This window comes from Andrena cerasifolii, chromosome 5, assembly GCF_050908995.1.
Source record: "Andrena cerasifolii isolate SP2316 chromosome 5, iyAndCera1_principal, whole genome shotgun sequence".
NCBI classification, from domain to species: domain Eukaryota; kingdom Metazoa; phylum Arthropoda; class Insecta; order Hymenoptera; family Andrenidae; genus Andrena; species Andrena cerasifolii.
The window spans coordinates 13,972,690-13,987,566 of NC_135122.1; the positions used below are offsets into that span (position 1 = coordinate 13,972,690).

The 14,877-nt window shown below is 48.0% G+C and overlaps 1 protein-coding gene across 2 annotated transcripts in view; it reads right to left on the reverse strand.

Moving 5' to 3' along the window:
- Positions 1-14,877, reverse strand: part of Plexa (plexin A) — a 240,341-nt gene that overhangs the window by 128,984 nt on the left and 96,480 nt on the right. The window lies entirely within an intron of this gene.

Below are 14,877 nucleotides of genomic sequence, written 5' to 3' on the forward strand. Positions count from 1 at the left end.
CAGCGTGCATTAGTTCGAGAAAATCGCGCTGGAAATATTGCGACGCGTTCCTGAGCTACGACGTGAGCCACCAGGCAAGCGGGGCGCGTTCGGTTAGGTGGGTATATTTCAGATCAGATGCTCCTGGGTAGCGTTACTATGTGGTATCCAAAAGGAGGACATGCCTTCCTTCTTCTACTGAAATGCAGTGTCCTCCTATCGCCTAAAAATGTCCTCTTTTGTTTTATCCACAACTCAAGTGGTCCACTTGCCTCGGTTTCACTCGGCAAAATTCCATCACTATTTACCAGATCAAAAAATGGAAGAAGGAGGACAATCTACTTAGTCTGAAATCGTTTCGACAGGAGGACGTTGTAAAATAAAACCAAATTTTAGATATCAACTTTTGTTATGTAAGAAAAGATTAATGTTCACATTAGAATAATCTTGTAGCTACTAAATATTCAGGCCCTAAATATGTCTGGGTTAGGTAGTAAATACTGACTCGATACAATTTCAAATATATGACTTGTATGGATTTTTATAATTATATCTTGAGGATTGAAGAACTTTTGTCAAAAATAGGCAGCTCTGAAAAGTATGCCTAAATAAGCATACTTTATATCTACTACCTAGTCAGGTCTGGGTAAGCCATCTTCATCCAGAAAGTCGAAAGATAACGCCCTCGAAAGTGGAAGGACTTTGAAGGCCCACACAAATAGTGCAGCAGCCATAGTCTTCTACAACAGTACAAGCCTGAAACATCCCATCGCGAGTCACAAAAGTGTCTCATCCGAAAAGGGAAAGTATCATAGCGCCAGGGAGCATCCACGATCAAGAAACGAAATTTCTACCACGACTAGTTAACAGAGAGCTTCGTCCATTCGCCCTCGTAAACGTCCACGAGGGCTATAGGTTACAGGGGTGGAGAGGCCCGCTCCGAAAGGTATCCCCAGGTGCACAGAGGGGGAAGAACGACGAGCCCTTGGGGGTCTCGTGACTCGGCTAGCCCAGGGCTCGTAAATGCTCGGGGAAATTACGCGAGACCCCCGTCCCAAAATTACGCCTTGCAAGATTGTAATGGCTCCGCGGCGTGGCGGCGGGCCTGCTAGATGCCGAGGCAACCTCTGGGCTCGCGTGCGCATTAATGCGCGGTTACGTTTCCTTCCACGAACGCGCGCTCGGGGGGTGCACTTTTTCCCCCCGTCAGGTCGGAGATCGCGGTGAACTCTAATCGAGTTAACGCCGTGGATCCCAGCCACTTCTTGCGTTTCCGCTTCGGGTAAACGAATGCCCATTTAAATGCTGCAACGCCCCCTCCGCTCGTCATTCTTCAGGGCGTCGGAGTCCACTGGCTGATCGATTGATTGCTCCACCTTAATTAACATTGATTGCGGCGCGCACACACGGACAACGAAGACACGAAACACGGAGGCAAAATGCAATATTCCCTGATAACGATTTCTCCTACAATCACTCGATGAACGGCAATGAAACGCCGTATAACTTGGACCCCGGTCTATGCATCATTGGTCAATTAAGCAAATGATGTACCGATTCCGCATCATCGGGGGCCGGTTGCATTCATCCCGATGAAAACTGCAGCACGCGTTGCACGGCCATGCCTCGGCACAATACCCTGCCGTCCCTGCATGCCTCTGTTCTTTCGTGTTGCGAGGCCGCAACTTGCCACACTTCTGGCGAACAACAGTTCCCAATTACCCGCGTTAGTCAGCGACCGGAAGACATCGGAGTTGCAGCATGTAACCGAGCACGCCTCGACAAAACAGTTATATTCCATTGCATCGCTGGCGAGTTGCGCAACAGCCGGGGCCAGCAGGATTCCCTCCTATCTGCGGGCGCCAGTTTTCTAGAGTTTCCTACGGCAGCTAGACAGAGGGGCGGGGGTAACGACAATCGCGTTACACGTCCAGCCGCCGTGATATCGTTTGTGCAATATTTTGATTGCTACCTTCGCCCGTCCGTTCCGATCTTCGCTTCTGCCAGCCACCTCGTGATAGGCTAAGCACGATCAGCGCGCTCTTCCGCGGAGATTGCAGCCCATGCCGGACCGTAACCTTTGTTTTTCCTCCTATCTGCACCCTTTTACACGCTGGTCTTTTCGATTTGCGTGCACCGGGACTTGCCTTCGAAAATCAACACTGCGACGACGCAATTTACGATTCAATGGGATTTGTTTTAACGAAGTAGTCAAACGTTTAATGAAAATTAAGTATCAGGGTTCAGAGCATGGGGGTCGGGAGGGGGAGGAAGGCAAAAGTGGCAGTTTCCCTGCCTGTTTTTTGAGAAAAAATTATTTATTTTTAAAAACTGATTTCTATTAAGTTTATACTCAAAAAGTGAATGTTTTTAAACTTCGGTTTTAAATTCTTAATTAAATTAGCACCACAAAATTGATTTTAAAAAAGAAGAGAGCTACTCCACTCGCACTGCGTGTTTCATGATCCCATTTGTCGATTACATCGCCAGGGTTATTTCTTCATTGCTATATTTTTCAGCACCGTTACCACAAAATTGCCCCCAACGTGGAAAAAGTCTACGAACGCTCTTGATTCAGAGGAAGACTTGGATACCTTTGATGAATAAGGCTGCTTGCCGAATAAAGTAGGCCAGCTTGACAATTATCGATTGTTTCACGAAAACCAGCTGCACGAGGTGTACGCAACGACTTGCGTCGAGAAAAATGCATTCACGAGCGAGCGTAGACCGTACCGTCGACGTGTGACTCAGGGATAGCGGACAGGTCGGCATTCCATCCGTTTGCAACACGAATAAACTGCAACGAATTGATATTCGCGTCGCGAAACCAAAGGCAAAGCTTGTAATTCGCTCGTAACGACATATTTCTGGGGAAATAACCAGGCTGCCTGCTTCGCCTCGAAGTGAACGTATCTCCAAGGGTAAAACGCTCGAAGGAGTTAAGTAACCCGCTGGGAGAAAAAAAAACCCAGGCGATGGGTTCAAACTGTTCGCTGAATTGCATATTCTCGTAATGGGATCGTTATGACGGAAATGAAGAGCGGGAACAAGTGCTCCACCCGACACCTTCGAGTCAAACTTCTAGCAAGGAGTCCGGTACATGGTATATAATCATTTAGAAGCTTACATAGGATTAGCAAATCCCAGATGGTTCTTCCACGCTCCGAGGCGTGTTAATTGCAATTGACCTCTCAATTGGATCATACTTGCGATCGCTGAATCGCAGTGTGGCCAAGTTTAAACGCCCCGCAGCGGAGGAACTCCGATCCTATCACCTCGTACTCCTACACGCTGAAATTATCAATGTCTTCAAGGAGAACATCATTCGCTAACCGACGTTCCTCTAGCCTGGTGCACCTGCACCTGTCGTCATCGTTCTGCGCAGAATTAAAGGCCAGCATCATTGTTTCCTTTGGCGGATGATTCATCGACGATTGCGTGCTATTTTGCAGAAACGTAGGCGAGATCGTCGAGAGTCCACTGCGGAGCGGTTTTCGTAATATTTCGATGGCTATCGGCCGGTTAGCCTGCAGGATCATCTCTCGTGATAGGCCAACGGGCGAGAAAGATCCGCGGACAATAATTGCAGCCTCGGGGCCGCCTGTCTACCTCGATTTCCCTTTTGTAACGCGAAAAAAAACGCCTCGGGGCTAGGCGGGCTTCTCGAACGATTCGCGCGGCGGCTCGATCAGGCGCGATTGCAATCCATTTAACGCGCGTTAATCGCCGCGCGACGCCACGTTTATGGCTGGGACTTGGACTCGCGCCTCGGGGCACGCCTTCTGCGGCTGCTTTCCCATTGCTCTCCGCTGGAAATGCTGGAAAACTGTAGGCCTCTGCTCCAACTTCTACTCGGTATTTGGGCGGAACTGGATTTACCGTTCGGATCGAATGGAATAAATGAGACGTGTCTGCGTTCGTACGTGATTACTTCTGGAAATGAAACACGTAGCCGCGTGGAGGCGAAACAACTAGGAAATCGCGAGTCATACGTACGTGTTACATATACGTCGCAAAAATGGGGAAATATCGATGATTCTGCCCGTAATTTATCAAGGAAATTTCAGCGGTATCGATGAGTTGCGCAATATCGATGAGAGCCGAGGGCAGAAAACTCGAGGCAGCCGCGGCGGCAGTTTCGTTCCACCGCAGAGGAAGGCGTGGGCGCTATTACGTTGGCCCAGCTCAAGATAAATTTTTAATAACTCCTCCCAAGCTGCCAAGGAATGCGCTAGCAGCCGGAGAATTCCCGGTTCGCGGAACAAAAGTACATATATAATAATTAAAAGACTCCACAGCCGAGGGCGCCATGCTTTTGAATCGCGTCGAAGTATGCCACAGAATAATCATATTAGCGGACGCTTTGCAGGAGAGCTTCCCAACGGATGGAAATCTCGTTAAAAGAAACGTTGCTTCCAGATTACTTAAAGCAACTTTTTGTTCCCGCTGAATGTTCTTTCAGCCTTTCAGCGATCCCAGCGCCAGACATTTAATTCGATCTTTCAGCAAATTATTTATACCCATTACAAAATACACCATCTTTTCACGCCTCGCGTACCGAATTAATTTCGCCTATTTCTGCACCGCGCTCGCGCCCAGTGTTGGATTAACCAATAACCAAACAAGGGGGGCACCGTAGAAATATTCTGAATTTTAAAATCTAACTTTTGTTAGAAACACATTTTACTCGAATTATCGGAAATGCCTACGAAATTGTACGTTGCGTTGAAGTGATCACCCTGTATAAGGGGGCCTGGAAATCTTCCCAGTGCTTAGGGCCTCTGAATGTCTGAAATCCGGCCTTTCCCGCCCCTATTACACAGATAGTTCCCTCCCTCGTTTAACTCACAATCAGCCTCCAATCAACACCACAGAATAATTAAGTCAGGGTATCGATCATACATAACATCGTTGCATCGACGCGATCACTCTGAAATTCCACGTCTGTACGCGACCCCTCCGGACAGCTGGCGAAGCACCGAAAGAAAGGCTGGATCAACGGGTAAAACTGGCGCGCGGGCGTGCGCGCAAATTACACGCGTGACTCGAGCGGAGGCTGTCGACTGGTCACGGACATGTTAACTAATCGCCGCTGACGTTAAACTTAACGACCCGATGACGCTCGGCCCGGGGTAGACAAAGGGAGAATCGGTGGAGCGACGAGAGGGTGGGTCCGACGCGAGGTTTCGGGGCCCCAGGCAGCCAGCAACGGCAGCAACAATAATCAGGGAGACGCGACGCGGAGGCTGCTGCCAGGGCGGTGGTCAGCCGGAACGAGACGCGAGTTTAGCCGCAAATTATCGCGGCGCTGGCACGATAATGGAAATCCAATTGAACCCGTCCATTGGCCACGCGTTATGGGACTGTTTGGCATTTTAATTGGGAAATTGCAATTAACCCGCCTGGCTGTATTATCGTTCGGCCGTGGACGGGTGAGAGACGGTCCAGTAATTTCTTTCGACGCGGTGGGTGGCCCCTCTCGTCGATAACAGAGAACGTCTTTTCCTCTCCAATTGCTTTTAACCATCGGAATTCTAACACGAGTCGGAAGATGTTAGGATCTCTTGAGAGAGGTTTACGATACGAGTGGAATGGAAGGTTAGAGAGATTCGAGGTGGTCTCCAAGTACGTATGTAACGCGGCCGTCAAAGATCACGCGCTCCTCTAAAAGGGCCACTTCTGCCAACGAAACTTGCCCGTTCGATTTCTCCCACCCAACATGGATGGTTCTCAGCGTCGACGATTTAATTGGAAAATTGTAATTGGCCCCGTCTACTTGCGCGCTGCCCGCTGTAGACCTCTCCGCCAAAGATTCCCCAACGACGAATCCTCTCCGCTTCCTCGGGGACTATCGGCTTCCCTCCCGTTTACGCCACCCCTCGTCCTCGTTCCCCTCTGCTTCCCTTTTCGCTCGTGAGCCACCCTCTCCGCTTCCCTCGTCACTTTTTTTTTTTCAAAAGTCTCTTTAAACGGTCGTAAACGTACTTTTCCTATAATCGAGTCCCGAGCGGCGCGCGGAACAGGCCCTTTCGAGGGTTCGCCCGATACATGGCTCTAACTTTTAATTGGCAAATGGTAATTGGACACACGGAAACGCGCAACTCGGAGGATCCAGGCGGAAGCGGTCAGAGATTTCGAGGGGGAAAATAAAAGAGCATCCTGCGAGCCCGGTTGAAGAGGCTCGGTTGCGCTCGCCACCGGAACTAGTCCAGGGTGAAATCCAGTGATAGATGGGCAAAGATGTCGGGGCTCCAGCTAGGACACGTGACGTCCCTGTACCTTTCAAGTATCAGCGGAGTTTGAAAACTGCTCCCTGTTCCCTCGGTGCAAGCTAATGCGATCCATCACATCGCTGGATGACGAAGGGGGTAGAGCGATACCATGGGCGTGGTGAGTCAGGAATTCGAGTTCCAAATTAAAGTCAGAAAGTGCATACATTAATGGTCCAAGGAAGAGAAGGAAAGGGAAGACGAGAATTTAGGAAAAGCGAGGAAAAAGACGGCGCTACGGGCCGCCGAAAACTCGTATTACGGTTCAACTGACGTCTGCGGTGTGGAGCAGAAACATGAGTTGCAGAGGGAGGGCACGCGTGCTAACGTGTATCGTGTTTCCACGGAATCCTCGGGGAGGGAGGGCGGGAGGGCGGTCTGGGACTCGCGAAAGTCGGGAATTACGGACGTAACACGATTTCTTGATGTCGACGCGGAGGATAATTCGCACGGAACGATTCTCTGTCTCTTGGAGCGGCGCACAGGATCCTCTCTGCCGCCTTTGCTGCCTTAATTGGAAAATGCTAATTAGCATCCAACCCCGGGTGCGATATTCCCTGTCGAGGCGAGCTCTCCGCTCGCTTTCGTCCCCCTTCAGTCCTCCCCCTGGCACCGCCGTCCCTCACCCTTCTGGCCGCGAGGCCTCGTCGATTCTCGGCGACGAAATTAAAGCCCGCGAAGGGAAGCTCCGCTTCAACCTGGGGTATTCCCTGCGAAGGGACGCCGATGGTGTCTGGGCGATCCCGAACAACCCGCGACGTGGCGTCTCGAGGCGGACAACTGTCTCGATCTGCAGATTGGGAAGAAGAGGTATTTCCGCGGGTAAAAAACATATTACAGGCCCCTGAACGCCCGCGCAATCACCCTTCATATCTTGTTACAACGCTGTTCAACTTAAGCTCCGGAGCTTACGGAGCTTCGTCCATTGTGTCTCGTTATGGCGCCATGCGTTACCATATTATGCGCATCTGTGGAATTTACGAATTTAGAGCTTGAGATGGAAAGTGATACATAGTGGCGCATCCAGTGGGCCAAGTGGTCCTCGCACCCCAAAAGAAAAAGGATAAATGAGGTGTAATGTATCCACGACTAAATTAATTCAAGAACTTTGTAAAAAGAAAACTGGATTTTATTCTTTACGTGAATTTTCATAATAACCTAATGAATTTTATTGTATCTGCATTAAACATATTTTTATTCGTTCGACTCGGCTTCCCCCAAAATTAAATCCTGAGTGCGCTACTGTACAGAATTATGTACTTGCAAACAACACAGAATTATGTCCGGAGAACAAAAGTTATCAGCTGGGTACTTGAATGACTCAGGGCAAATATTAAAATTGAAACTCTCCGACACACCCTCCGCAGAATATCATCTTTGGAATAATTAAAACGAAGTATCTAAATGTAGAATATCCTAGAATTTCTTCCTACCCGTCACGTGAACACGACACGACGACCACCCATCGATTAACCCGCCGTCTTCTCGTTTCTCTTTCGTGCCTGGAGAAGCAATTGCTCGGCGCACAGATCGTCCGTGCGATTTTTAGTATCGCCGAGCACGGCGCTCCGCAGCCGCGTGGTGTCCGCTTGTTTTTGTTTGCCGGGCAAGTCGGAATTGAATTACACGGATCGATACATCGGGCTGGATCGCGGACGGCAGCAAGCCGCTGGAAACCGCGCTCGAATTTCCGCTTGAAATACGCACGGCGTACGTGCCGCCCGGCGTTGAATTTTTCAAAAGCAAAGCGCGTTCCACACCGCTTGGGGAAGGGTTGGAGCGCGCGAAATCGAACGTGCTGCCCGGAATCGATTCGATTTTATGGCGGATAATCGGAGATAGGGGGTAGGGCAGCTCGCTGGGAAAACGATCGTTTGATTTATCACCGTTCGTTACGTTTCAGTGTGCTCGTTTGTTATCTTTATCGGGGCGCACCGTCGAGGGGCGGTGTTCTCCTCTTCAGAGACAACTCGCGCAATCCTCTCATTGAATCGGAGATTCAGGGCTATGAGATTCAGCCTTGTCGGAGATCTGTTTCAAGCTCTCGAGATATTACTCGGAAACATCTAACAGGGGAGGTTCTTAAGTGTCCGCCTCTGATTGCTTTGGTTTTTGGATATGTTTTAGACGACCGAGAGAAATAAGAAATACGTGATTTTTTATCCGTTTGCATATTTAGGGGGTGAAACCACCCCTCGAAGTACATAAGAAGAGGTACAAAAGTGATCACAGTGAACTGTTACCTACTACAATAGGCTTGTATCCGAGGCGATTTCAAGTTAAAATGTTAACGTTTTTAATTAAGTAATTAATGAATTTTTACATATTAATTCTAGTATATAAAGCCGGTTTTCTTAAATTTAAAAACCAACAAACCCTAGTCATGACGAAAATGAAATTTATATCAAATTTTATTCAGCACAATGTTATAATATTCTTCAAATTAACAATAGGAACTTTTGTACCGCTTCTTACGAACCTCCAGAAGGTGGCTTCCCCCCCTAAATAAAAACACACCTATTTCTTATTTTCCGATCCTCTAAAACATGTCCAAAAACCCAAGCAATCTTAAGGGGGGCGTCTTAAAACCTCTCCTTGTAAATAGTATTTTTGGCTTGGTGATCGATTACACAATGGAAATGAATGCAAAGGTGAGCACAGAGTGTCTTTACTCTCTCAACAGAGTATTTACTCAAAGTCTTGGTGATAAAATGCTGCGTACACGGCGCCCGCTTGCCAGGTACTATTAAACTCAGCAATTCACCACTAAATTTGGTAGCGCATAGAGAAACGGTGAATGGAAGTATATAATATTATAACTTCGTAGTTGACGACAATCTACCCCGTTATTAGCTGGATACTCTCTTGAGGCGACTTCGCCCGCCGTCGACGGAGGACAACGCGCCATGAATCGCGCTGATTCGCGCGATAATCGATCGCTGATAACCAGCATCGTCTTGTTGCTTTCCAGCGAGTGCGCGCGTGTTCCCGCTCGGTTAATAGGGACGTCAAGGCGCGTGTTTATCGGTCGGGGCGAGAAGACGACCCGAGCGGAGGTGGTAAGCCGCGAATAAAGAAATTAAATCACCGCTTAATCTCGGCGTGCACGCAACGCTCATCCACGCGAAAGAATCGCCTCGAAGAATGGAGGAGGCGAGGAGATCGCGAGCAGCGAAAACTGCTGGGAAACTGCTCGCTGCTATTCGCGGCAGATGCATTTATGAATGCTTCCCTGGTAGATGCAAGTATTTCTACCGAGTTGACGCGCGCGTCAAGCAAACTGGCGCGAGCACGTTGACACAGCTGGAACAATATAAATTAGAAGGAGAATTCTATAGATATCGAACTTACTGTTTCATTGCCTCCACTCTATCCTGAATTCCCTCGAATCTTTTTGTAGATATTACAGATCCACCTAATCCTCTCACGATTTAAAAAAACGATGAAGAGGCCTCTGATCAAGCGACCGCAATCAAATTTAGAAATCAAACTCAGAGCTAGTAGTCACCTATGTATCACTCAATAGAAACGCAAAGTTTCTCGTGACCGCTTCAGAGTTTTTTCATGATATTTTGGTCCCGGAATTCTCAATAGGATCGCAGCGGCTGAACGCACGCGAAACATACCGCGCTACATCGAAGCACGGGAAACGGTGGGATTTTATTTGTTCCTTTGACAGTGATCCGAAAGATAGGCAAATAAAATAGCGGCGTTACAAGTGGCGCGTGCGTATAGAGCGGCTAGAGCATCGTCGCCGAACGTTTAACGCGAGAATCGGTTTTATTCCGCTCGCCGGCAACTCTGAATAATTCATGGCAACGGTGCGGCCCGAACTCCGCGTTCCGGGGCGATCCGGCAGGATGCAATTCCTTCCAGACGGGGAAAAGTTGCACCCTGATCGGTTGCGTTGCGAAAGATTAAACTTTATCCCCCCGACGCACTTACTGAACAATCCACTGGCTTCGAAGCTGCCTCGAGAGACTTCAGGGCCCGCCTCTGTTGCTTTCAAACTCCTTGCCTCCAACAGTCCCTCTAGGTGTCCTTTAATCCCTTCTCATACGAGACATTGGGATTTCTACCAGCCACCTTCCACCACCACACACCTGCCTGTTCAAACCGCCTCGTAATCGAAGATCGATGAAAACGAGAAATCAATGAAGCGCCTCCGATATGCCGAAGACTCTGAAGCTCCTACGTGCTCGATCCATCGAAATCGTCCCCCTCCGCTGTCGCGAATCCGCGGATTAAAAGCGGAGGGATGGGTACAAAGGAATTGGAGTGTCGATACGGCCGATTTCAGCGTACAACAGCGAGAGCAACGTTCCCGAAACTACAGCCCGTAACTCTCTACGAGCACCCCTATATAAAGTCTGTCGCTGGGCTATCGACTTTTCGGCAACCGCCTAAGCCTTGTTTATTTCGACGCCCGGCCGGCGAATAAATTCGCGGCGCCCTCCGTCGAATCCGTTCCGCGGATATACGCGATTTCCACGGGAGTCGGCCGAAAGAGGAGTCGCGCGAAATTAAAGCACAACTTCGACGCCGTTTACGAGGCCATCCATCAAGCACGGGGGCGCGCGATAGCACCGGGGCCCCAGTAAAGTACGGTCGTTGCTGCGTGCCGTGCAATTGCGAACCTATGTCTTTATTTTTTTTCCAACCCCCTCCTCCCTCCGCTGACACCCTCGCGAACAGTGCCCGCGCCGTTCTCTTCGCCGGTGGTCATATCCGGTTCTGGACGAAAGAGCACGGTCGTTCGATCGATTTACCCTTCGTTTTTCCTACCTTGCGTTCCGGGCACGATTGTTTGCCTCATTGTAACATGTATAAAGGGGGTATTTCAGCAGCGTGGCTGTAAGCTCGAATGCCCGGCGTTGGCTCGATATAAAGGCACAAGAAGCCGTTAACGGGTGTGTAGGGATGGAAAGTAATTCCACTTCTTGCAGCGGTAAGTGCACATTTTCGGGCCGGGCAGGTAAGAGATTCCCTTATCGGGTCAAGCAACACCCTCGATTCCAAAGTCCCTTGGAAACAGTTCGTTACCAGGCATCGATACAAAAATACAAGGGAATTTAATACGAAACGGTGTCGGATAATGTTCGTAAACTCGCGATAGAAAAGAATCGATAGCCTGAAAGGCTGCTTAGCCCTCCCCCGTGCGCTTAATATCCGGGCGTTCGTTCCACCCTCAGACGACGACGCACAGTGGTTCCAGCCTGGAAAAAAACCCTAAATTATGAAAGTCGGGTTTTTAGGTATCGATTATTATTTTCTGGAAGACAATGAACCAATATATCTTGCTATGAAAAGGGATACATGTTTCTCTCTTTAATACAGAAGTAAAATGCATCTGAAGTAGACCTTTCATATTCCAGCGAGATTCTGGCAGCTTTCTAACCAAAGTTTCGACATTTTCCTTTTACTTTTCGGGACATTTATAATCAAATGAATTATGTATTATAAACGGGTATAGTCTCGGCTTATGTATGACGTAAATAGTTTTCAAAATACATAACCGAAATCATGTTTTCGAGCCTTAAAGAAAGGTACGTATAATTTGAGGTTGTAACTGCTTTTTGTAGGCCTGCGAAAAAGCTACGCGTTCCTACGTTCTCTTGATGATTTATTTTAAAAGTAGATACCATCAAATTACGAAGCTCTTAAGCTTGGAATGTCTCCATTGCATGCACGCATCAGATTCATGGAGTACTTTTTACATACTGCTTATAATTTAAGTTTTAAGTCGCGGAGGACAAAAAAAGAACTTCAAACTGAATTTAAAGACAGAGTGGGAATAATAGTTGATGCGGTTAAGCAAGGAGTGGGTACCACACATAATAGGAACACATCCAGAAGGTTTTTTGCAAATCCGAGTATAACAGCCGAAATAACACATGTTGACGAAACATTAATAAAAAGACTGGCTGTTGTGTTGGAAGTGATTTGCAGCAATTTTGCTATCGATGCAGATAAATTCAATACATTTTCCCAAGAAACAGCTAGACTAGCAATATCATTGTACCCCTGGTATTACATGCCGGTAACTGTGCATAAAATTTTAATGCACGGCAAGGCCATTGTTGAATGTGCTGTTTTGCCTGTGGGTTCACTCTCAGAAGAGGCTCAGGAAAGCAGAGATAAAGACTGTAGATATTATAGACAACATCACACCAGGAAATGCTCTCATTTGGCAACGAATCAGGATATGTTCAACACGCTTCTGACAACTTCGGATCCTTATATTAGTCACTTAAGGCCAGAACTAAAGATCAAGTCACTTCCACTTAGCGAAGAAGCACAATCGCTAATAAAATACTTATGTATGTATAGTTTTTGTAAATATTTTTAAATAAACATAAGTGTTGTGTATAAAGTAATGTATAATTTACGTATGTTAAAATGTTAGTTTATAACGCCTAATTACCCATTTCATAAAATTTAATAAAATTACACATTTTATGTGTAAAAAAGTCATATTAAATTATTTCTCTAATATTACATTAAGTTTGATGTTTAAGGAGTAATATGAAACAAAAATAATTTAAAAAATATTGAGAAATGCCGAAGTTACGAGTTTTTTCCACTTTCTCCTCTATGCATCGGACCACTGTGCGACGCGTCCTAGCACGGATTCGATTCAAGACCTCCCAGGCTACTTACTCGAGTACACGCTGCCAGGTGAGACACGAACCTAGCCTCCCTCGCTCGTCCCTATCCACGTCCCCCGCCCCCTCATTGATTACGTCCGAGTATTTCAGGGTGTAACAGATGAGACAAGAGAAGATTTGTGAGACGACGATACGAGGGAGGCCCGACGTGCCCAACAGCCGGGAGAGAGACGGAGAGAGGGACACGAAGGAGACTCGAGGACAAGCGGACACAGAGGGTCAGCAGCGGGAGGGAGGGTAGGGGAGGGGAGAGTTTACAGTACCTATATGCACAACGTCGCATAATCCTGCTGGTTCACGTACAGGGTGTTCGTGATTATCCGACATCCCGAGCAAGCAATTTCTCATGGTCACTGGAGAGCCGGTGCAGGTAATCTCGAGCCACTCTATGGTAACGTACGGCCCCCGCGACAAAGGGATTCTCCAAATTTCTCATCTTGAGAGGGCTGAATCTCGGGGTATCCCGCGAGCACCGACACTGACAAACAGCGAAATTCGATCTCACGAGAAATTACTAACCCCCCCCCCCCCACCAGCTCGGTGCCCGTCTTCTTACTCGGGGGTCGATAAGAAGAGAACCTCACCCCCTCCTTTGGTTCTCGTAAGTCGAGGGCGAGCAACCTTCTCGCGCAATTCGAACGAAGGAATTAAATGCTCCAGCCGACGCGACGTTTTTCCGCCTCGATACGATCAGGTTACGCGATCGACGTCGCGGAATTTATGGATCTCGTGTGGGAAAACGAGTGGCGCCAGGAGGAGAAAAAGGAGTATGGACGACACGCGCGCAACGCGGATTACCTTCGCGAAAATGTGGCTTGCGTAACGCGCGAGCGCGCGTCCGCGGAATACGTGAAACGGTGGCTCCAGGCTGAAGGCTCGCCGCCCGTCAAGGGGGATAATGTTAAACGACGGCATAAAACACCATGCGTTCGTCGATTGCATAGGCATACCGGGTGGGGGGGCTCTCCACCGGCGGCAGCCTTCAAATTATGTAACACGCTGGCTCGCTTTATCGACCACCGAGAAATGACTTTCAACGCGATCGGCGATCGCGCCTGAAGGTTGCGATCGCGCGCGACTTCGAGAGGCGCGAGCCTGATACCCGGCCGAACGATTTACTGGCGCACGAATGCCACGCTCCGAGTACTCTGATCAATTCCGCGGCCTGTCTCGACAATTTGCAAAGCAACGGCAGAGCCGATCTAATCGACGTCGAATTCTGTTTAGCCGGGAAGATAATAATCGCGGCGCATCGATCGCGCCAGAAACACGATGACCGAGTTTGCAGCTTGGAAACTCAACTTCACGCTCCGTCTCTGACGATCGTCCGATACAGTTTCCCGTTAACCGTTCCCCGGATCACTTTTACTCATTGTAACTTGCGATGCGAGCGCTCAGAGCTTGCGACTATAACCACTTAGATATACTATTAACGACGAGGGGCTGGATATCTTATCCCCCCCGCATACTAAATCAATCCACTTGTTGGCTATAACTAGGGCTTGAAAACTGTTACAATATCGATTTCGGTTCTCCAAACGGTTATGAAGAACCTCTATTCTTAATAACTGTTACGAAGAACCGAAATTTCCAACTATTATCTGTTTCGGTTACGGTTGCTATTCCCTTCCTCATATCGGTTCCATAACCGTTATTTTTACGGTTCTATATCGGTCCCGAAACGGCTCCAGAATCAATTCTTGTATCGACTTTTTCCTAACTGATATCATTAATTACTGAAAAAGGAGAAACATTTATACATATCATTGATTTCTAATGAAGCGTTGAAATAAATAAATCAGCCACATATTTTTTACATTCACGCGCACTATATTATTAAGAATAGGAAGTTAAAAGTTTCTCCTGTTTCTATAAGGATTTCTATAAGCATACAATAATGAATGATATCAATTAGGGAAAAGTCGATACAAGGATTGATTCTGAAACCATTTCGGAACCGA